The sequence below is a fragment of the Leopardus geoffroyi genome, chromosome C2, assembly GCF_018350155.1.
Source record: "Leopardus geoffroyi isolate Oge1 chromosome C2, O.geoffroyi_Oge1_pat1.0, whole genome shotgun sequence".
NCBI classification, from domain to species: Eukaryota; Metazoa; Chordata; class Mammalia; order Carnivora; family Felidae; genus Leopardus; species Leopardus geoffroyi.
In genome coordinates this window covers 22,026,606-22,049,268 of record NC_059333.1, presented here as the reverse complement: position 1 = coordinate 22,049,268, position 22,663 = coordinate 22,026,606, and the positions used below count along the sequence as shown (strand labels likewise).

Here is a 22,663-nt window from a genome sequence, read left to right as displayed (position 1 = left end):
GCAGATCCTATTATATGACTAAAGCTCTTATTAAGAGTCCATAGCTTCAATTCATGGAACTTATCAGGTAAAAAAAAATAAACGCTTTAAAAAAGGACTTATTTCAAGTAACTGAAGAAATAATTTAATAAAGAATAATACAAAATAAATTATATAAGAAGAAAATACAGCATTGACTTTCCTGATTTCCAGGAGTCAGACTTGGCTCTTTGAACTCATGGAGCTAATTGGGGAGATACATAGTAAATAGATGAAAAATTACAGTTGATTTGAGAGCTCCAAAGGAAAGTTAGAATTTTTTAATGAGAATTTACATATTGTAATTGACATAAATGGGGCAGTAGGAGTTTGTGTAGAAGTACTTCTTCAGGGGTGCCTGGGTGGCTTAGTCGGCTGGGTGTCTGACTTCGGCTCAGGTCATGATCTTGCGGTTTGTGGGTTCGAGCCCCTCGTCTGGCTCTGTGCTGACAGCTCAGAGCCTGGAGCCTGCTTCGGATTCTGTGTCTCCCTTTCTCTCTGCCCCTCCCCAGATTGGAATCTGTCTCTCTGTCTCTCTCTCTCTCTCTCTCTCTCTCTCAAAAATAAACACTAAAAAAAAAAAATAATAAGTAATTGTTTAATGTGAACTGAATGATCTTTTTCTAGGAGAGGTAAAACAAAGCCTCAATAGCACATGTATGTGGGTTAAAAGTATTGGTTGTTGTATACTAGCCTATATTTATGACCCTTGCAGGGACACTAGAATAAGCTGTGTCTCTTTTGATTTTTGAATTTTCACCATGAGTTTGCCCCTTTGCACTTGCCCCTTTGTCATTCAGACTTTTGATAACTTTGTTTTCATTTCAAAAATTACGATTTTTGCTGACATATTGAAATTACACTTCATAATATGGATATTTTAAGGAGACAAAAGTTGCATCAGATGCTTTTATTTTGACCTTATCAAGCAGAAATGATAAAGTTAGGTTACTTAACTATCCAAACATATCTTATGCATAATGAACCTTAATTAGTGATTTACATCTGAAAATAATTAATATTACAAGATGTAAACCAGATATGCTCAAGCAATATGGATATTTTAAAATATATACTCTTATAAATATGTAACATTAATTTAAGACACTCACATATGCTATGACACACTAATAAGTAAAAATAGCTGTATTTATTCAATGGAATTGTGTACTTAACACTTTAAGCAGAAGCAAAAGAAAACATAAACCAGAAGGACTATTGGAATATATGAAGTTCAAGATGAGTGTGTGTATGTATATGAATATGAGTATATTTAAAAATTTATATATACTTACATATATATCTTACATAATCATAATTATTTGTATTTTAAAAGATTTCATCAGTTCAGTCTTTAAGATGGAGAAACTTTCTAGTTTTTTGCAAAATAGCAATTTATTGATAGTAAGCAAGGATGATATGTACTTGTTTGTAGCTGTTGGGAGTAACTGTAAGATCAGAGAGTATGCAGTTTAAAATCTGAAATTATGTTTGGAATGCAAGCTGGTGCAGCCACTCTGAAAAACAGTATGGAGGTTCCTCAAAAAAACTGAAAGTAGAACTACCCTACGACCCAGCAAGTGCCCTACTTGGTATTTATCTAAGGGATACGGGTGTGCTGTTTCGAAGGCACACATGCACCCCAATGTTCATAGCCGTACTATAGACAATAGCCAAAGTATGGAAAGAGCCCTAATGCCCATCGATGGATGAATGGATAAGGAAGATGTGGTATATATATACAATGGAGTATTACTCGGCAATGAAAAAGAATGAAATCTTGTCATTTGCAACTACATGGATGAAACTGGAGGGTATTATGCTGAGTGAAATTAGTCAGAGAAAGACAAAAATAATATGACTTCGCTCATATGAGGACTTTAAGAGAAAAAAACAGATGAACATAAGGGAAGGGAAATAAAAATAATGAAAAAACAAGGAGCGGGACAAAACATAACAGACTCTTAAATATGGAGAACAAACAAAGGGTTAGTGGAGTGAGTGTGGGAGCGGAATGGGCTAAATGGGTAAGGGGCATTAAGGAATCTACTCCTGAAATCCTTGTTGCACCATATGCTAATTTGGATGTAAATTAAAAAAATTTAAATTAAAAAAATAAAATCTGAAATTATGTTTAATGTAAAGACTAGCTTGATCTTGGGGCCCTGGGTGGCTCAGTCAGTTAAGTGTCCTTCTTCGGCTCAGGTTATGATCTCACTGTCTGTGAGTTCAAGCCCCACATCAGGCTCTGTGCTGACAGCTCAGATTCTGTCCTCTCTCTCTACCCTACCCCCACTCATGCTCTGTCTCTCTCCCTCTCTCAAAAATAAATAAACATTAAAAAATTTTTTTAAAAAAAGAGTAGCTGGATCTTTTCTTATATAGAATTTGTGGAGAGTATAAATTTTTAAAAAATAGGATAAAACTTTGAAATAGGATTCATTTTATCTTATTATTATTATTATTATTACTATTATTACTATTTTTGAGAGAGAGAGAGAGTGCAAGTGAGGGAGGGGCAGAGAAAGAGGAAGACACAGAATCCAAAGCAGGGTCCAGGCTCTGAGTTGTCAGCACAGAGCCTAATGTGGGGCTCCGACCCATGAGCTGTGAGATCATGACCTGAGCCGAAGTCCACACTTAACTTACTGGGCCACACAGGCATCCTTAAAATAGCATTTAATAAATATAATCAAGTTAATATGAAGTTCTTAATTTTGGGGCTCATCCAGACACTTGGCAGACATCCAAACCATAGGCACGTAATTTAGAATTTTATTCAAATTTTCCAAAAAGAGCTAAAATTAGATTTCCCAGCAGTCATTATGTTTCCCCAAATTTCAAACATTATGCTATGTGTTCCTCAAAAATATTTTTTCTACCTTTTCATTCAAAATCTCTTACAAGTTTTCCGGTTTATGCTCACTCTCTCATTGCTTTCCCTTAACCTCTCCCTTACATCATATCTCATTCCTTAAAGCCTCAAACCAACCCATCATTTACTTCTATATCTTCAAAAAAAATTAATGTTTTTATTTTTGTGAAAGAGAGACATAGCATGAGCGGGGAAGGAGCAGAGAAACAGGGAGACACAGAATCTGAAGCAGACTCCAGGCTCTGAGCTGTCAGCACAGAGCCTGATGCAGGGCTCCAACTCTTGAACTGCAAGTTCATGACCTGAGCTGAATTCTGAAGCTTAATCAACTGAGCCACCCAGGCACCCCTATAATACATTTCTATAACATACTCTTTTGTCCTTTTAAAATAATCAGCTTAGATATTTATTTAATTTAATTAAAAAATCGAGCTTGGTGTGGCTCGGTTGACTAAGCTCCTGACTTTGGCTCAGGTCATGATCTTAAGGTTCGTGGGTTCGAGCCCCATGTCAGGCTCTGCATTGACAGCTCAGAGCCTGAAGCCTACTCCAAATTCTGTGTCTCCCTCTCCCTCTGCTCCTCCCCACCTTCCACTCTGTCTCTCTCTGTTTCTCTCTGTCTCAAAATAAATAAACATTAATTTTTTAAGTTTGGCTCTATTTTTCTAATAAAGATGAGGAATTATTGATGATGCAAGCAAGAACCAAAAATGACGTCAAGAGAAAAAAAATGGGCAAAATTATTTATACATGAGAATTCAGCGTTTCCCTCCTTTGTTTACTTTCTAGCTGAAAGCAGAATTTTGTAAGTGAAATTTATTTAGAAGTACTCAAATGTAAATTTGAAAATTTGTGATTGCACTTTTTAATTAAAGAAAAATATAAACACATCAAAGAGGTGCTCAATTTCCAAATAAGATGAAATCAGTTGTCAACTGTTGGGAAACTGTATCAAATTGCCTATTAACTTGGAGCAGCAGAGTGACTTCTTTTTTTTAAAGATTGTTTAATTTGAAAGAGAGAGACAGAGCCCACACAAAGGGGGGAGCAGCAGAGAGAAGGAGAGACAGAATCCCAAGTAGGCTCCACACCATCAGCATAGAGCCCAATGTGGGGCTGGAACTCACAAACTGTGAGATCATGACCTGAGCTGAGATCAAGAGTCAGAGGCCTAACTGACTGTAAGTATGCCCCCTAGGAGCCCCAGCAGGGTGACTTTTCCTGAAAGGAGGCAAACAAAACCAAGTAACAAGAACACTGGTTGCAGTAATCAGGGCGAGGTGCCTAGAGTTTTTTGGTTTTTTTTTTAATTAAACAGTCTGTCAGTCAGCCAGTCTGTCTCTTTCTCTCTCTCCACCCCAACTTTATCAACGTTTTAACAAGAAACACTTGACAGTTGAGGGCATCAAACATTAGGCCTCAGAAGCAATTTGCTCCCAATGAATCCGTGTTCAAATTTTTGGCTGAAGCTTGTTTTCTGCTGTTGAATTGTCATCTCGTACCTACTAGACATTACTAGGATTTATTCAACAGAGAGTTTTATTCACATTTTCTGGCCCCCTGGAAGGATACTGAAGTACAAGAAGAATAACTATTCTCATGGAGAAAGGCTATTGGTGCCTTAATGCATATGCCAAAAATTGCCCCATTGTGTACAGAGCTTTGGTAGGTGGTTTAATCTGAAACACTGCATGGGCCTTCTGGAAACGAAGATTTTCCCACCAAGGGTGGCTTAGACTATTTGTACTATTAAAGACATTGAAATTTTCATATTTAATAGGAACATCATGCTCATAGGAAAATTTGGTGTATTTATATTGAAAATTTAACTCATATGCACTCAGTCTGGTAAGACCCGTAGGTGTTGTGGTGCATGTGAGGGGAAACAAAATGACATACTGTTTCTAGTGGAAGAAACTATTCCCTTAGATTATTCTTGGTGGGAATGTTTCTCAATTGGTGGTTGCATAAGACATTAACAACTGATAGTCACAGGGTAACAGGAAAGTGGAGAATCATAGGTGAATTCATAGAATTGAACTAACTTGTTCAAATTTCCCTAGAACTTTTAGAAAGCGAACATTAAAAGCAAGTGTGAGGTAATACAAGAGTCACCAGATTATAAAAATATATATCAACAAATATAGGTATAAACTTATCAATGTACATTTAGGTAGATATATAAATATAATATTCATACTTCAGTAGTATAATTCTAAACACATTCAGTTGAATGCCAGAAACCCAACAGAACAAAACCCTATGAATAAACCAATTGCTGTTACTAAGCATATCTAAGTTAAGGTATTTCTATAGTTCTGAAATTTGGCACTAATTTAAATAATTAAGTATCTTTGTGTTGTGTCTCATAATGATGTTTAAAATCTTAAAATAATTACATTAAATAACTGTATGTAACGCTGCTAAGTTAGCAACTTGGGCTTTCTTCTTGATTTGACTGGACTTACACAATATATTGTAAATTAATCTTCCTGTCACTCACTTAGGCTACTATAATGTGGTCCTCCATTTCACCATGGCTGGATCCTTCATTATTAAAGACAAACCAGATTATGTCATTGTCGTGTAACATTCTTCAGGGATGCCCTATTACCTTTGAGCTGAAATAGGAACAATTTAGCATGGCATATAAATCCCTTTGTGGTCTGGCTCTTGTCTCCATATCCTTATATTCACGTAAGCTTTCAGTTCTAACAATCATTCCTCTGTACTGGAAATTTCCTAAAAGTACAATGTAAAATACTTTGCTAGGATATGGATTTCTCGGTTCTTCTAGATTTTTGCAAAATTGTCACCTTACATCCCAAGACTCAGGTCAATATGTTTAAAATGGCATCAGGATTGTAATTTGTGTGAGGTTCCATTCCCAACTACATTTTAAAACTAAAATCCTATAGCTTTCTTTTTTTAAATTGTAACATGCTTTACAAAATTCAAAATTCACAGAAGACTATGAAGTGAAAACTTCCCCTCCATCCTCTTTCATTTGAACATAGTTTCTCTCTTCTCGGCAGCAACTGTGTGATAAAATTATTTGTGTGTGCACTTCTAGAGTCAGTGCATACATAAACCTTGACTTCTACAGATACCCACACCCTGAGCTTCACCGATTTCTTGAAACACCACATTACATTCTAAGTATGTAAAGTGAACAAAGCAGCCTTAAAATAAAAACCTGTTCCTAAGAGAGTACATTTATAAAAGCAATTGAAATACAATGTTCAACAAGATCGTTACAATTTAATAGCCTATGAACTCTGTGTTTGACCAGTAGATCTCCTCTATTTAGTCTACAGAATGTTTCAAATATAAGCCATAATTATTTATCAGTGAGTAAAAAAGCAACTTACAGCTTTTTCCTGAAAAATAGGAAATGTTGATACAAAGAACCTACACCCTTTCTGTGTGCGTGGGTGTATGTACGTAACTTATTATAATAAGTGTATTCTTTCTAATATATGTCATCCTATGAATTTTGATAAAATTACTGAGCCGTATAACCATATACCCAATAAAAATAGAGAAAGTTCCATCACTTCTCAAAAAGTGTCCCTTGTGCTGACGCTTTTTAGTCAAACCTTTTCCCCAGTTTTGTCCACTGGAAACCAGAGATCTGTTTCTTCTCCTAGTAATTTTGTCTATTGCAGAATTACACAAAAATAGAATCGTAAAACATGGAGGCACAGAAGGCGTCCCTAAATTAGGACACATTTAACATTCATTTTGTTGAATGTTCATGAGTTTGCTCCTTATTATTATTAAGTAATATTCCACTGCCTGGATTCACCACAGTTTATTTGCGCGTTCACCAATGGTAGGGCATTTGGGTGACCTTCTGATTTGCAATTGTGAACACAGTTTCTTCCTTCCTTACTTTTTTTTTTTTTAATTTTTTTTCAACGTTTATTTATTTTTGGGACAGAGAGAGACAGAGCATGAACGGGGGAGGGGCAGAGAGAGAGGGAGACACAGAATCAGAAACAGGCTCCAGGCTCTGAGCCATCAGCCCAGAGCCTGACGCGGGGCTCGAACTCCCGGACCGCGAGATCGTGACCTGGCTGAAGTCGGACGCTTAACCGACTGCGCCACCCAGACGCCCCCTTACTTTTTTTTTTTTTTTTTAATTTGAGAGAGAGAGAGAGAGAGAGAGAGTGTGTGTGTGTGTGTGTGTGTGTGTGTGTGTGTGTGTGTGTGTGTGACAGGGGCAGAAGAGGCTCTTGATGAGGGGCTAGATACCCTGATCCTGTGATCATGACCTGAGTGCAAATCAAGAGTTGGATGCTCAACCCATTAAGCCACCCAGACACCCACAAAGTTTCTAAAAACATCCACAGAGAGATGTTTGTATGAACCTAAGTTTTCTTTTCTTTTGAAAAATGCCCTAAAACTCCTCTGTGCTCTCTCTGTTCATCTCCCCCTACCCACTAACTCTTAGCAAACACTGCTCTTTTTGCTTTTTCAATAGTCTGTCTTCTCAGAATGTCATATGATGGCATCATAACCTTTGCAGCCTTTTCAGATTTGCTTCTTTATTTAGTAATATGCACATAGTGTTTTCTCTATGTCTTTTCACAACTTTATGAGTAATTTCCTTTTAGCACTAAATAATATTCCACTGTCTGAAGTACCAAATGTCATCATCCAACTGAAGGACATCTTGGCTGCTTCTATGTTTTGGCAATTATGAATAAAGCTACTATAAATATTTGTATGCAAGTTTTTGTCTTGATTTTTAATTCATTTGGATAAATGGTAAAACGTGTGACTGTTGGGTTGTTTGGTAAAAGTATTTATAGTTTGGTTAGAAAACCAACAAGTTGTCTTCCAAAGTGGCTGTACCACTGCACATTCCCACCAGCAAAGAAGGGAAGTTTCTGTTGCTCCACATCTCTGACACCATTTGATGTTTGTCAGTGTTTGGATTTGGGCCATTTTAGTGGGTATGTAGTGGTATCTCAGTGTTGTTTTAATTTGCATTTCCCCCCATGAAATAGGATGTGGAACATATTTTCAAATGTTATTTGTCATCTGTATGTCTTCTTTATTTATCTGAGTATTAAGATAGAATATGATGTGAATGATGAGAGCTCTCTTCTAAGAGATTGCCAAAATGGAAGAAATCCCATCCCTTAAATAGTCAAATAGATAAACTCATTGCATTCAAGTTGTCATGATAAACAACAGCTAGTCATCAAGTAACAAATGGACACCATCATTTATCACATGCAGTTTATCTGAGATTCACCTGGTAACAGAGACAGCTATCTATGTTTGCTATTTTGTTTATCCTTAGGAAAAATTAATTTTTCATGTCTTTACAACAGGCGGTAGTTTTTATGACTAGAAGCAAGGTGCTTCAAGTTAGGCACTTAGCTCCCCACAGAAACTAAACAGTAGGGAACTTATATTTTTTGATGATTTAAAAGTGATGGTGCTTAGGTCCTTGAGAAAGACATTACTGGGTGTTCATTAAATTCAAGAAAAAAGAGCTTCATCTTTAAATAAGATTTACATATATTTCAGAGACAAAGAAGCAATTCAACAATTTACTTAGAGGGGCACCTGGGTGGCTCAGTTGGTTAAGCGTCCACTCTTGATTTTGGCTCAGGTCATGTTCTCATGGCTGTGAGATCAAACCAACCCCAGTCAGGCTCTGCACTGAGAGTACAGAGACTGCTTGGGATTTTCTCTCTTCCTTCCCCTCTAGTCCTCCCTCACTCACATGGTCGGTCTCTCTCTCTCTCTCTCTCTCTCTCTTTCTCTCAAAAAAAAAAAATTGCTTAGACTAAAATTACTGAGAACTGGGTATCTAGGTGGCTCAGTTATTAAACATTTGACTATGGCTCAGGTTATGATCTCACAGTTCATGAGTTCGAGTCCCCATCATGTGAGCTCAATCCCTGCATCAAAAGAGCAGGAGCCCTGCTTCAGTTGAGCTCTGCTTCACTCTCTTTCTCTCTCTTCGTCCCTCTCTATCTCTGCCCCTCCTGGGATTCTTTCTCTCTCTCTCTCTGCCCCTCAGTCACTTGCACCTCTTCCTCTCTCTCTCTCTCAAAAAACAATTTATGAGAACTTAAAGTTGGTTAAATTAATGTTCCAAGAAAAAGAAAGACGGAGAAGTCTCTTCTTATTTTCAACAGGAAAAGTTTAGGTTCTTATTAGTTAATTAATTAATTTATTTATTGAAAGAGTCAGTGTGAGCACACAAGTGGGGAAGGGGCAGAGGAGAGAGAAAATTTTAAGCAGATTCCATGCTGATCATGGAGAGCAACAGGGGGCTTGATCTCAGGACCGTGAGATCATGACCTGAGCCGAAATCAGGGGTTGGAAGCTTAACCGACTGAGCCACCCAGGTGCCCCTAAGACTCTTATTTTAATTCATATTAGTTCTTACATCTCCTGTGGTCTTTCTGCAACATGAAACTAAGATTTCCAACATCCTTTAAGATTCAAGTATTATTAAGTCATCCCTTTGCCCGTAAACATTCCATCCCACTTCAGAGTAAAAGCTACACCATTAACAATGGACTTCAATTGTTGTCCTTTTTACTGGAATCACATTAAATTACTTACCATTTCCTCAGATACTTTAGATATTTGCACAAATCTAAGTATCTCAGATTTTTCCTAACTGTGCTATTTACATTTGCAAACACTCTTCAATCACTGTGTCACAGTATTGTGTCACCTGTCACAGTAACAGGGAATGTGACTCACATTCCCTGTTATTATTCTAAGGCATTTACCAATATGTAGGCCAAAAACAATGCATTAGTTATTATTAAATTAATGTTTATTTAATGGCATGCAGTTTATATTAAATATTTTTGAAGCAATTAATGAAAAGTTTACAAGAATGGAGAAAGAAGATTCAGTAGGAAGGTATTGTAAAAATGTCATCAAGAAACTGGATTTTATTAAAAGCAAGAGCGTGGTAAAATACGAATGAATCCAAGAGCTTATTAAGATGATAGAATCAACCAGGCTTAGTAGTTGGTTGGAGATAGACAATAACATAAAATGTAAAGTGTAAAATCCATGATTTCAATAAACAAAAGAATACTTAATAACATTAGCCATTAAAATATAAAATACAGGGGGATCTCTTTGGGGTAGTTAATAATGATTTCTATTTTAGTCATGAGACTAAACACTTCCTCTGCCACTTATCAGATTTTGGAAAATTTTCATGACCACCTAGCACCTCAATTTCCTCATCTACAATAAGAATAAGAGATGATCTATTTCAAATACACATAAAATACTAAAAAGAGTATTTAGCATATAATAAAAACTAAACGTATACACACTATTTTGAGGCTATTATATTGTTTTCATCATTAGTATCTCATCCAGAAGCAAATGGATTTATGAGTATGAGTTTATAATTACGGATTTTCATGGTGTTATACATAAATCAGTACCTCAGTCCTTTGACAAAGGATTTAATATTAGTTATAAATTATATAATATTTTTGTTCTTCTGTGAGCTACCAGGTTTTTAAGAAATGCTAATATGTTATCTTCATGAGATAATAGTCTCTCTCTCTCTCTCTGTCCCCTTCCCATCTTAAAATAAATAAACATTTAAGAAAAATTCTTCCAAAAAATAAATACAATAAATTTTTCCAACTACTTTTCTTTTAGTGGAGCCGAGTTCAATCTCTCTCCTTTATTACAACAGAATTGAGTAAAGTTTACCTTGCCTGTTTAAGTTATCTAGTGTAATTTTTCCATAATATAATATAAAAATAAATTTAAAAGTTTATTAGTGTCTGTTTTGCTTTGATTCATTGTTTTTGTTTCCAGGAATATGTTCACTTAAGGTATATGAGAATAGCTGGGCATTTAATCATAAGATATTAAAGTTAAAATCATGCATGATTATGTGATGAGGGTTGGACTTCTTCCCAGTGTACTGTCTGTATATATACTATATGGGATTGCAAGCTATGTTGAGATTAGAAAATATTACAATATAAGAAGAAGTAGAATAGAAAAAGACGTGTTTTTCTAATCTCGTTATCCAGCATCATTTCTCCCGAAGAACCAAAATTAATGCTTTCATAAAATTTTATTAAAAGGAATATTACCCAACAGTTCACAAACTCTGTGAGATGTGGCACATATGGCTGATACATGACTCTAAAATGATCCTTTTATTTCTTTTTTAAAAATAAATCCTGGATACCATTTATCCTATACCCCATTTGTCGATACCATAATTTTTCACAGACCCTATTATCTGACATAATAACAATTTCAAAATATTCATGAAGCCAAAAATGTATTCTCACTTATGGGGCAGAGCTCACTGAGCTAGCTGGAAGCTCAAATTGGACACAGCCTCTTGTGGCCTCAATCTTTTCTCTTGCTGTAACCTGTAGAGCTCCTTAGAGTTACTGATCCTGTCACATCTCTGGGTGAGCAAAGAAAGCATGTCAAAGGCTAAATCAATTTGTGTTTTGGTAAATAGGGTGTGGAAAGCTCAAGTGCACAAGTCATATCCAGCCTGATTTCTGCTTGACCACAACTATTAGATGGAATAAGTAGCAAATATACAGAGTCAAGAGGCCTGCCCTTGACAAGAAAAGCAGAACAATAGAAAGGTAGTAATGACTGTCCTATTACCAAAAAAAGATAAAAAAAAAAAAAAGCCAATTGCCTTTCTGAGTTTCCCATTCACCACCAAGTTGCAGGAAAACAAAAAGCAGCTTGGTCTCCTGGTACTGAGAAATACGTCACAAACGTAAACCATTTACTAACTCATTATTCCTTCATTATAGAGAACTGTGACCATAATTCCATGACCACCAGATGCTTGCTAATAAGCAAATATTTCCTTTTTTTAGGAAAATAAAAGTTGTTTTCAAGTTTCAAAAGAAAAAGTTGGGTGTAAACTACTCAATTTGCCTTTTCGTTCAACATTTATAAGTATATATATTTTGTGCTACTATATGTTAGCATTATGCATGGCACGGGGAACAATGATGATCATAGAGTAAATACATTTTTGACAGAGAAAGCTTTCATTGTAGTGAAAGCAAGGTGTATTCATCAAATGCAGAATTACAACAATGAAAGTGCTATAAGAGAGAAATATGTAGAACATTAAAAGTGTCCTAAAGTTAAAGAATAGCAGTATATACAAGTTAATATATGGTAAAAACCTAAAGTGTATAAAAGACAAACCTATGGAGTTGAAAAACTTAAAGGCTATTTAAATAGTATGCTAGCTATGGCTATCTCTTAATAGTTAGGTTACTGAAAAATGTCATATTCTTTAAATTTTTTATAAAGAGGGATTATAGTTAAAATTGTGAAATAATGTACATGCTTCCAAAGTATGGTTTCATTTTCTAAGTCAGTCAGAGAAAGACAAATACCATATGATTTCAAATACCATATGAATATGTGGGATTTAAGAAATAAAACATGCAAAGAGAAAAAAAAAGAGAGGGAGAGGCAAACCAAGAAACAGACTCTTAACTATAGAGAACAAACTGATGGTTAGCAGAGGAGAGGTGGTGGGGGGATGGGTTCCATGGCTGATGGGGATTAAGGAGGGCACTTGTGATGAGCATTGGGTGATGTATGGAATTATTAAATTCCTATATTGTACACCTGAAACTAATATTTCACTGCATGTTAACTGAAATTTAAATAAAAACGTTTTTAAAAAAGATAACTTGATCCTAGAAAAATCAGAAAAAACGATCAGCACAGAGAGAGCACAAAAATACAATTGTCAAAAAAAAACCAAAAAACAAAAAACAAAAAACAAAAAACAACACCACAATTGTCATTTTCTAACAAAAGTAAATAGTTGTGTAAATGCAAAGACAATTTACTGGGTCAGAGTGTTAAATATTACTGGTTTATTATAATTTATATATAAAGCCTTTCATTGATTTTCATAGATTTCTGTTGTATACAACTACACTGGTGAAAATAATTCCATAAAAGAAATCCTTGCAGATGCGAATGAGATTATTTTTGACAGAAAAGTGAAAGCTAAATTTTCTTAATAATACTCTAATGGTACCAACCATCACCCTCTCACCTCTATTAGGAAGAAGATTTTCATGAATTTTCTGACATTTTCAGAATATTTTAGAGTTATTCCATTGAGATAGAGAATAAAGAATTGGCAAATACTTTGTTAGCATAATGAGTCCAGGGTATATATTCTGTGAAACAGAGTCTAAGACATAAAGCTTGTGTATTTAATTGAAGCAGGAAATAACTCCAGATTCCTCCTTTCCCTTTGCTATGGGATTTTCCTGCTGCTTTTCTTAGCAAGGGATGGAGGTTATCTCTCCACCTTGCAGCATCAGCATTGGTCTTGTAAGTTGTGTTGACTGACAAAATGTAGTGGACATGCATTGAGGGAATTCAGATGCTAGGCCTGAAGAGGACTGGAAGTTTCTACTCTCACCCTCTTGGCAAGTGGTTCTCAAGATGCCATGCAAATAATCCCTGTGCACTGGATTGAAGGATTATAGACCACATGAAGGACCATCTTTGCTGAGCTCCTCTAGAGCTACCATCAGACTGCCTATTGATAGCCAACAACCAACATCAGACATCTAAGTTTATCTTAGAACATCCAGCATCATAGAGTCACAAGATGACTATGGCTTACCAGTGACCCACGGCACAACTTCCAAAAGAGCTGCCCATCTGAGCCCATTCCACAGGGCTCACATACAAGATTATGAGTAAATAAATTGGTTTTTTAAAGCCTTAGGGTTTTGTGTTATTTGCTATACAGGAAAGGATAACTGGTATATCTCCAAGACATCTGGCTTCTGAAATAAAATTAAATCTGTTCAGGAGACCCTGATAAAGTCTTTTTGAACAATAGGTAAAAATAAAAAGTAAGTAATATACATTGGTACATGACGTGATAAACATTTTACATTTATTGCCTCTAATAATCCTCAAAGTAATAAACATAGTACTTTTCTTATCTCTGCTTTATAGATATTGAAACATCAAGAGAGATTTAAAATGTCCAAAGTTTCCACAACTAGAAAAACGTACAAATGAATTCAAACCTAGATCTAACTTTTAAGGCAATATTCTTAACTAGTACACATATCTGTACCTTGTAACTTGTTCCTATCTTTTCATAATTTCCAATAACAGTACCCATGTCAAGGAGTAAAAATATTGAAACTTGGAATAACACTATAATTTAATATGATAAACCAAATAACAATGCTGTAAAATAACTTTTTTGTATTTTTTTCTCTATCTACTCACACCAAGAATAGAATGCCTTGCTGGCAGAAGCTTAGTAATTATGTCTGTAGGCTGTTTTATGTGCCTAACAGAATACATCATTACATAAAGAACAACTGTTTATGTTTATTTAGCTGGTCAGGGAATAGGAATGGCAGTGACTGAGACATTCTCAGAAATATAACATCGTATAGTAATGAGTTACGTTCACTGAGTCATCAGGAAGCTCTCACAAAAAGAAGTAAAAATTATAAGATAGCAAGTATCAGGTTAGGTCAAGAGAGGACAGAATTTAAAACACAAGCCAACATGCTTCCTTACTATGATGATAACACATGTGGAAATGAATCAAAGGCCAAGTACACACATTCAAATATACATTTCAAATATACATTATCAGATAAATATAACAGGCATATTGAAAAACACATAAAACATAGCACATCCCCTTTTATTTTTGAATGTTCACAGAAGAATCAGCATGCATCTTATGCATTTCTCAAGTGCACATACTGACAAAAAGAAATGAAATGTTGCTTCTCAGGAGGAGGATCTGGTCTTTTTGAATATTTCTATTTCCAAGATTAAATGACAAAATTTAGTAAAACAATATTAAAAGACTTACCAAGAAAGATTTGCAATCTATGAATTTACAACTTTAGTAAATGGCATTTTAAGAAACATTTGAATCATCCTCTTTTAATGCTCTAAAATAGCATACAATTATGGTAAAATATGACCCATTTCTTTCTCCTTGTATGTGTACACATATAAATAAATGCATGTATTTTGTCTACACAATACACATACATAACTCTATACAAGTATAATTATATATACAATTGTATTTTATTTCTATATACCACCAACAAATATCAATACTTAAAAATAGATTATAAATATATGCAAAAATATAGAATTTTAAATAGTAAATATACCACCAAAACAGGAAAGATGACAAATAGAGACATACACCATGTTCAAGAATTGGACAACAATACTACTAAGATGTCAGTTTTCCCCGAATTTACCTATAGATTAAAAGCAACCCTAATAAACATTCCAGAAAGCTTTTCTAAAATAAATAAGAAGGGTGTCTAAGTGGCTCAGTCAGTTAAGCATTCGACTCTTGGTTTTGGCTCAGGGTCATGATCTCACAGTTCGTGAGATGGAGCCCCTCGCTGGGCTCTGCACTGACAGCACAGAACCTGCCTGAGATTCTCGCTCTCCCTCTCTCTCTCTGCCCCTCCCCGGACTCATGCACTCTCTCTCTTTCTCAAAATGAATAAACATTTAAGATAACTAAGAAAAGTTGCTTCCTAAATTTATATGAATATACAATGAAAACAGAATAGTTTAATTTACAAAAACAAAACATTGGAACACACAACAAAAGACAAATCAGAATGGTTAATGAAAAAAGACTGATACACTAATATTGTTTTTAATTTTCTTATGTTTATTCATTTTTGAGACACAGAGACAGAGTGAGAATGGGGGGAGGGGCAGAGAGAAAGGGAGACAGATCTGCAGCAGGCTCCAGGCTCTAAGCTGTTAAGCACCGAGCCTGATGTGGGCCTAGAATTCATGACCTGTGAAATCATGACCTGAGCCAAAGTTGGACGCTCAACCGACTGAGCCACCCATGCACCCTGATGCACTAAATATTAATGAGAAAGTGGAGTCCAGAATTCTTATGCATTGCTAATTGTATATAAAATACTACAGATACTTTGGAAATAAGTTTTCAGTTGAATGAAGTATATTCTCATCTTAGTTTAGTTGTTTTTCTTCTACAAAAAAGATTTACAAAAGAATACTGATTACAGCCTTTTCTTTTTCTTTTTTCTAAAGAGAACAAATCTGTAAAAAAAAGAAATGTTGAACAGTGTGATATGTACAGCAAAAAATATATAAGGAAAAATACTGGTTTAAAGGTTCCTGGAAATATCAAATTTGTCCTTTTATTCCATCAAAATATTAAATGACATATTGGGATATGATTTGTAAGCTGTTAAAAAATGTTTTTAGGTGAAGCTATCAGGTAAAAATTCATGAGTCCTTGCGTAAAACAATATTGGAGAGAATAATGGGAGCTACTCTGAATGCCATCCTGGGGTTTGAATTTACTAGTCCGGCCACAGAAGTATAGAGAGGTTACTCAGTGCTAGGCTTATTATTTTCTCCCCTCAAAAGATATTGCATTTTAACTTTAGGTCACTGACCCTCTTATTGTACCTTTCATTTTTATTTCCATTGAAGAACAGAATAGGAAACATTAACTTGCAATTTTCTCTAGAGTGATTTTGTTTTTCATGTGTATGCAGTATCTTTTAAAGTGGAATACTAAAGAGACTCTTAAATACTGAGAACAAACTGAGGGTTGATGGGGGTGAGGGAGAGGGGAAAGTGGGTGATGGGCATTGAAGAGGGCACCTGTTGGGATGAGCACTGGGTGTTGTATGGAAACCAATTTGACAGCAAATTATATTTAATATAAATAAATAAATAAATAAATAAATAAATAAATAAATAAATGAATAAAGTGGAATACTGAAAGTGTCAACAATGTCTCACCTAATTATATGTGGGTAATTAAGTAATTTACACTTTTTCACAATTAAAAAAAAATCTAAGCATTAGATTTCTCATGGCCTTTTACAGACCAATTCAATTGGTAGGAACTGAACTTCAATATTCCCTAATATAAACACTGCTTTAAGTAAACCTGAATATTCACAGCAGCATAACTACAACAGGAATATAATTACTTCAACACTTTCTAGCAGGGAAATAACAAAATACTTGAATATTATTATAATGAAATAATGAAATGTGCAGTCTCAAAATAATAAAATCCTGAAATAACTTATTTTTTCTATCAATACTGAAAATAATAAGGATATCAATGATTAAGATTAATAGTAATATTCTGTGTGACAGATTTCTGTTCCTTGTGTAGGGAACAATAGTTTACTAATTACTTTTTATCTTACCTACAAAGGCCTATAACTGTCAATTGCAAAAGATTTCAAGGGTGACCTAAATAGTCATTAAAGATAATACTTAGGTCAAATGAATGAGTGAAAATTTGCAGAGAGAACAGAATTACCTCAATTTTGTTATGTCAAATTTCAGAGTGAATACAGTATGTGAAAAAATGAATTTGTATTATTAAGTAGAACATTTAATAAAACACTATTATACAACATTCAATAAAGCATGTATGTATGTATTTAAACACGTATCTCTTCATAGTCAGTGGTTTCTTTTTTTAACACAATATAAATTGTTGGTTTTATTAGTATCATAGTATAGTTTTAATGCAAACTACATATAAACACAATTGTTATTCACACACTTATCCTGTGAAACAATATGTGAAGATCAACCTTATAAAGCACTTATAAAAATGGAGATATATAAAATATCTTCCTAAATTAAGTCCAAGGACAACATACACAAAGCAAAAATTTGAACTCGTCAGTAATCACATTGAATATGGACAGGCTGACTGAGCAGGGAAAAATGATTCTAATTTTTAAATTACATAGTTCCAGGTAAAATCATGCAATGCCACTATCTTTGTGTTCTGCACAGACTCCCAAGGCAAACACTGCTTCCGGCTTTCTGAAACACCAGAGACAACGACCCACCTGACCAACTTATCGTAGTCCTTTTAGCCTTCTTTCCTGATAGGTCCTTAGGTTCCTTGGAAGGAGGCATATGGATGGGTGTCTTTGGAATCGGATTATAAAAAGCTCGCTCTGGATCAGAATTTCCACAGTGAAACTCTGTAAGATTTCCATCGGCATAGCCACAGCTGTTTGCAGCTGGACAAGGTTTATTTTTTTTGCATTTTCCAATCATTCCTTAAACTTTTTTTCTGCTATTTCCTTTTTTTCTGTGTAATTCAGCTTGCCTTGTTTTTTCTTTTAGCCTTTTCTTCTTTCTTCTCACATCCTTCAGCATTTGTTTTCTTTAATCATTCTTGATATTTTTCTTTGCCTTTTCTTGGAAATGTTCTTTCCCCAGTTCTTCTGCTGCGTTTTTCTCCATTTCATTAATTTTTTTGGTTCCCTTTCTTTTTGGTTCTGTTCATTCTGAACCCATTCTCTATGCTTTTCTTCAGCAATTACTTTTCTTTTTCAACGTTCTTCAATTTCTTTTCTTTCTTTTTTTTTTTTTCTAGCCGCTAATTTAATTCCTCCAGTGCTTTCTGTCGCAGATGGTCTCGTTCCTCTTTTTATTTGCCAACGAACCACAGTTCCCATGGTGTCAGGAGACTTTCTGGCAGGTGCACCTGTTTCTGTTCTTCTCGGTTGTCGTCTGACTCAACCACACTGGCGTACCGCTGTAACTCCACTCCTAAGGCCACCTTAGCCTTTGAATCATGAGCATCTTCATCCAGGTCTTCCTCATCCACCCTGTCACCGTCGTTGTAGTCAAAAGGGAAGCTCTGGTGGCCAAGGGGAGACAGCGACATGGTGGAATCACTCAGCTCAGTAGCGGTGAGCAGACCATCACCATCTTCAGCCCTGCACCCGGCACTACTGTAAGGACCTGGACCTGTAGCAACCAAGGACCACATATCCGTCGGGGGCAAATCAGCCCCCACAGCCTGGCTGCCGACATCTGGCCCATCCAAACAGGCGGGCAGTGGTCTCTTAATTAGAGTGGTAGGTAGATTTCTCACAGCCATGACTTGATAAAATTGTCACAGTAGGTCATCCAAATGTGTTTGAACATACATTTCAGATTTTATTTTTAGTGTTTATCCTTCTCTTTTTCCTTTGAACATCTAAAATTCACATGTCACATAACTTCTGGAATTCAACCATCTTTTTGTTGCCAATCAAAATGAGGTTTTATTTCTCTCTATTCTCCCCATTGCCTAGTTCTCACTTTCAGTATAGGTTATCTAGAATTTTAAGCCAAAATTAGAACTTATAATAATATTGCAATATCAACTTTTGACAGTAATTCTTACATTTAATAAAAAATTGATTAAGACATATTTCAATATTATGTCTTACATTCTCACACTACCTTCCTGGATTTGTTATCATTCTTGTTTTTCTGGGTCTAATTTTTGAGTTGTTAATTTTTTAGGGCTAGTTATAATCTAACTTCTTGTGTTATAAAAATTACATTATTTTATTCTAAAATGAATATTTGGTTGCATGTCTAGTACTATATTCAAAATTACATCCTTCAGCCCTTTGAAATAATTGCCATGTTGTCTTCAGTATCTCTTACTGTTGATGGAATGTCCAATGAATTGTATTTTAGAATCTTTTCCTTTCTAATGTCCTTAAGGATTTCTATCTTTTCTTTGAGTCTTGAAATTTTACCACTTTATCTCTATTTGTAAGAGGTGGTGATTTTAGTGTAAGAACACCCTTGACCCTTTACTGTTTTGTATTTCCTTCCTTAAACTCCTCCCACTCACCATCAGGTACAACTCAAAAAGTGGAAAATTATCAGAAATGGATGCAAGGACATGCTGTTAAGGAAAAGAGATACTGACATTATTTTGATTTGAGGACATTGAGAGAAGCCATAGCTAATTTTGAGGATATCCATATGAGATTTATTCAGCATAAGGGAATAGAGCCAATAATTTTTATGCTGTCCTTCTTCCCTTCATTATTTCTCTATGTTCCCTGAAGCCTTAGAGAAAAATTAATTCCATTAAATAGTAAGATTAATACCCTAACCAAAATATTATATCATGTGTAAATATTTTTTCCAAATAAAACTTCTAGGTAGAAAGACTAAATAAACTAAGTCACCAAACCCAAAGATGAGCTATAATCTCAGAAGAAATTATTTTAAAAAACACCAAATAAAAGATACATAGACTCCATAATAGAAGAGAAGCAATTTGGCTTATGGTGCATAACAAATTATCAATTATTATTATTTTATGGAAATTAACTCATCACCAAGAGTAACTTGTGGTTTTGATCTTTTTTCATCATTAAAAAAAATTTTTTTTAATGTCTATCTATTTCTGAGGAGACAGAGTGTGATATGGGGATGGTCAGAGAGAGAGGGAGAGACAGAATCTGAAGCAGGCTCCAGGCTTCGAGCTGTCAGCACAGAGCCCGATGCAGGGCTGGAACCCATGAACCGTGAGACTGTGACCTGAGCCGAAGTCAGATGTTCAACCAACTGAGCCACCCAGGCACCTCTTTCTTTTGTCATTGTTATCTGGTAATAAGAACAAGAGTCATTACAATTTTTAGCTGCATTTAAATTTAATTTTTTCTATATGCTAGCACTACATATTAAATTATCTATATGTCATTCATATATATGCCATTCATTTATATATATATATATATATATATATATATATTCATAATGTGATAGTGTTATACTTAGAAATCAGATACAAATGAAACGAAAATCCTACTATGATATGCTCATTATTTAAAGCAAGAATCTTCAGATGTGACCCAGGTGGTCCCAAATATTCTTTCAGCATGTCCATGAAGTTAAGACTAGTTCTTTTTTTAAGTTTATTTACTTTATTTAAAGAGAGAGAGAGGGAGAGAGAGCAAGGGAGATGCAGAGAGAGAAGGAGAGAGAATCCCAAGCAGGCTCTACACTGTTAGCATAGAGCCCAATGTGGGGCTCAAATTCATAAACTGTGAGATCATGACCTGAGCTGAAGTCAAGATTTGGGTTGTCAAACAGACTAAGCCACCCAGACACCCCTAAAACTACTTTTATATAAATATTAAAACATTATTTGCACTATCCACTCATTGTTGTCATATTTGCACTTTGACAATTTTCAGAGACAATAACGGACAGTAGATTGAATGCAAATGGATTGAATGCAAGTGTATATATGAGAATCCCAGTCTTTGTTTAAGCTAGACATTAAAGAGATTTGTAAAAACTGTATAACAATACTATGTTTTCCTTAATTTTATTTTGTATTGGAAAATGATTACTTTCATAAAGTCATGTTATTCATGTTATGCAGTTAATGTGTCGTTATTTTTAAAAAAACATAGTTTAAAATAATTTCAGTTTAAATTGTATAGATGGAATTAAAATTATGGAGGAAAGTATTTGGTGGGTCTCAATAATTTTTGAATATCTAACATTTCTCTAAAGAAAATGTTTTTGAATTTTTGGACTACTTGGAAATATATTTAATAACAAATTCATTTATATAAAAATACCTTACCGTCCAATGACTATTCCAACTGCTAAGTAATATCACATACGCCCCCCGCCCCCCCCCCCACACACACAGGTGCTCCTAACTAATTGGAGTTTTTCATCTAGTTTTGAAGGACACAGTATGGTTAGGAAATGCATGAGTAGTGTTAGAATTAAAAAAAGAATTATTACATATTCAGAAAAAGATTCATTTTTAAGTAATTAAATAAGAAAATAACATTGTTGGGATGCCTGAGTGGCTCAGTCAGTTGAGTGTCCGACTCTTGATATCAGCTCAGGTCATGATCTTATGGTCATGGGATCAAGTCCCACATTAGGCTCTGTGCTGAGCACGGAGCCTGCTTGAGATCCTCTCTGTCTCCCTTCCTCCCCCTCCCCCTCTCCCCTCTTAGGCACACACTCTCTCTCTCAAAATAAATAAACATTTTAAAAAAGAAGAAGAAAATAGCACTAAGAAATTTTTTTTTACATTGGCATTGAAGAAATGAGATCAAAAGTTATAGAATTTAAGTGAAGAGTAGTTTAATGTCTCATTGATGAAGCCTTTATAAAATCTAAGTAAACATTTGTTAGAAAGTTTTTAAAAATGGAATAAACATTGGAAGATCATTCAAAATCATCATTTATGAAGGCTAAAAAACACTGTTGAAACTTACAAGTGAAACAATGAGTTCAGTTGGAGCCTGTTAACATAAGTCAAACAGTGTGTAGAGTGTTTAGCTGTTTTTATCAAGGTCATTTGGCAAATTAGTATGGAAGGACTAAGACTGAGATTCTCATAATGTCCAATCCAAGGTTTATTCTACTACAATGCATCATTTTAGTATTCTTTCACTGTTGCATTTGGTTTGCTATGAATGCTGCCAATCACAAGTAATACTCTAGAAGAATTTACACATGGAATATATAATTCTACAATTACACATGAATTTCAGTGAAAAAAAAGAAGTTACACTGAGGACTATAATCACATATATAGCAAAAAAAAAAAAAAAAAAGAAATTTGGGAGCTGCTAAGAATATTGAGTAATTTAATGATGTCATGAAAACTGTTAACAATTAACTTCGCACTATGTCATCATTGAAACTAATCCATATACTCATTTAACAAGAAAAATGAAAAAAAAAATTCAGTGCATTCACTGGTGCCTATGTTGGTTTATGACTCTTGGCAAGGAATTTCTGGTTTTACCTTTGGCATTTGAAAAATCTGAAAGTCCACACAGCTTCCAAGGGCTGTAAGGAAATCCTCTCAAGTAAAAGCACACCAAACTGAATTCAACAACTTTACTTGAATCC

At 34.8% G+C, this 22,663-nt stretch overlaps 1 pseudogene; it reads right to left on the bottom strand.

Moving 5' to 3' along the window:
* Positions 1–17,740: 17,740 nt before the first annotated feature.
* Positions 17,741–18,863, bottom strand: LOC123610302 (annotated as a pseudogene).
* Between the last annotated feature and the right edge of the window lie 3,800 nt (positions 18,864–22,663).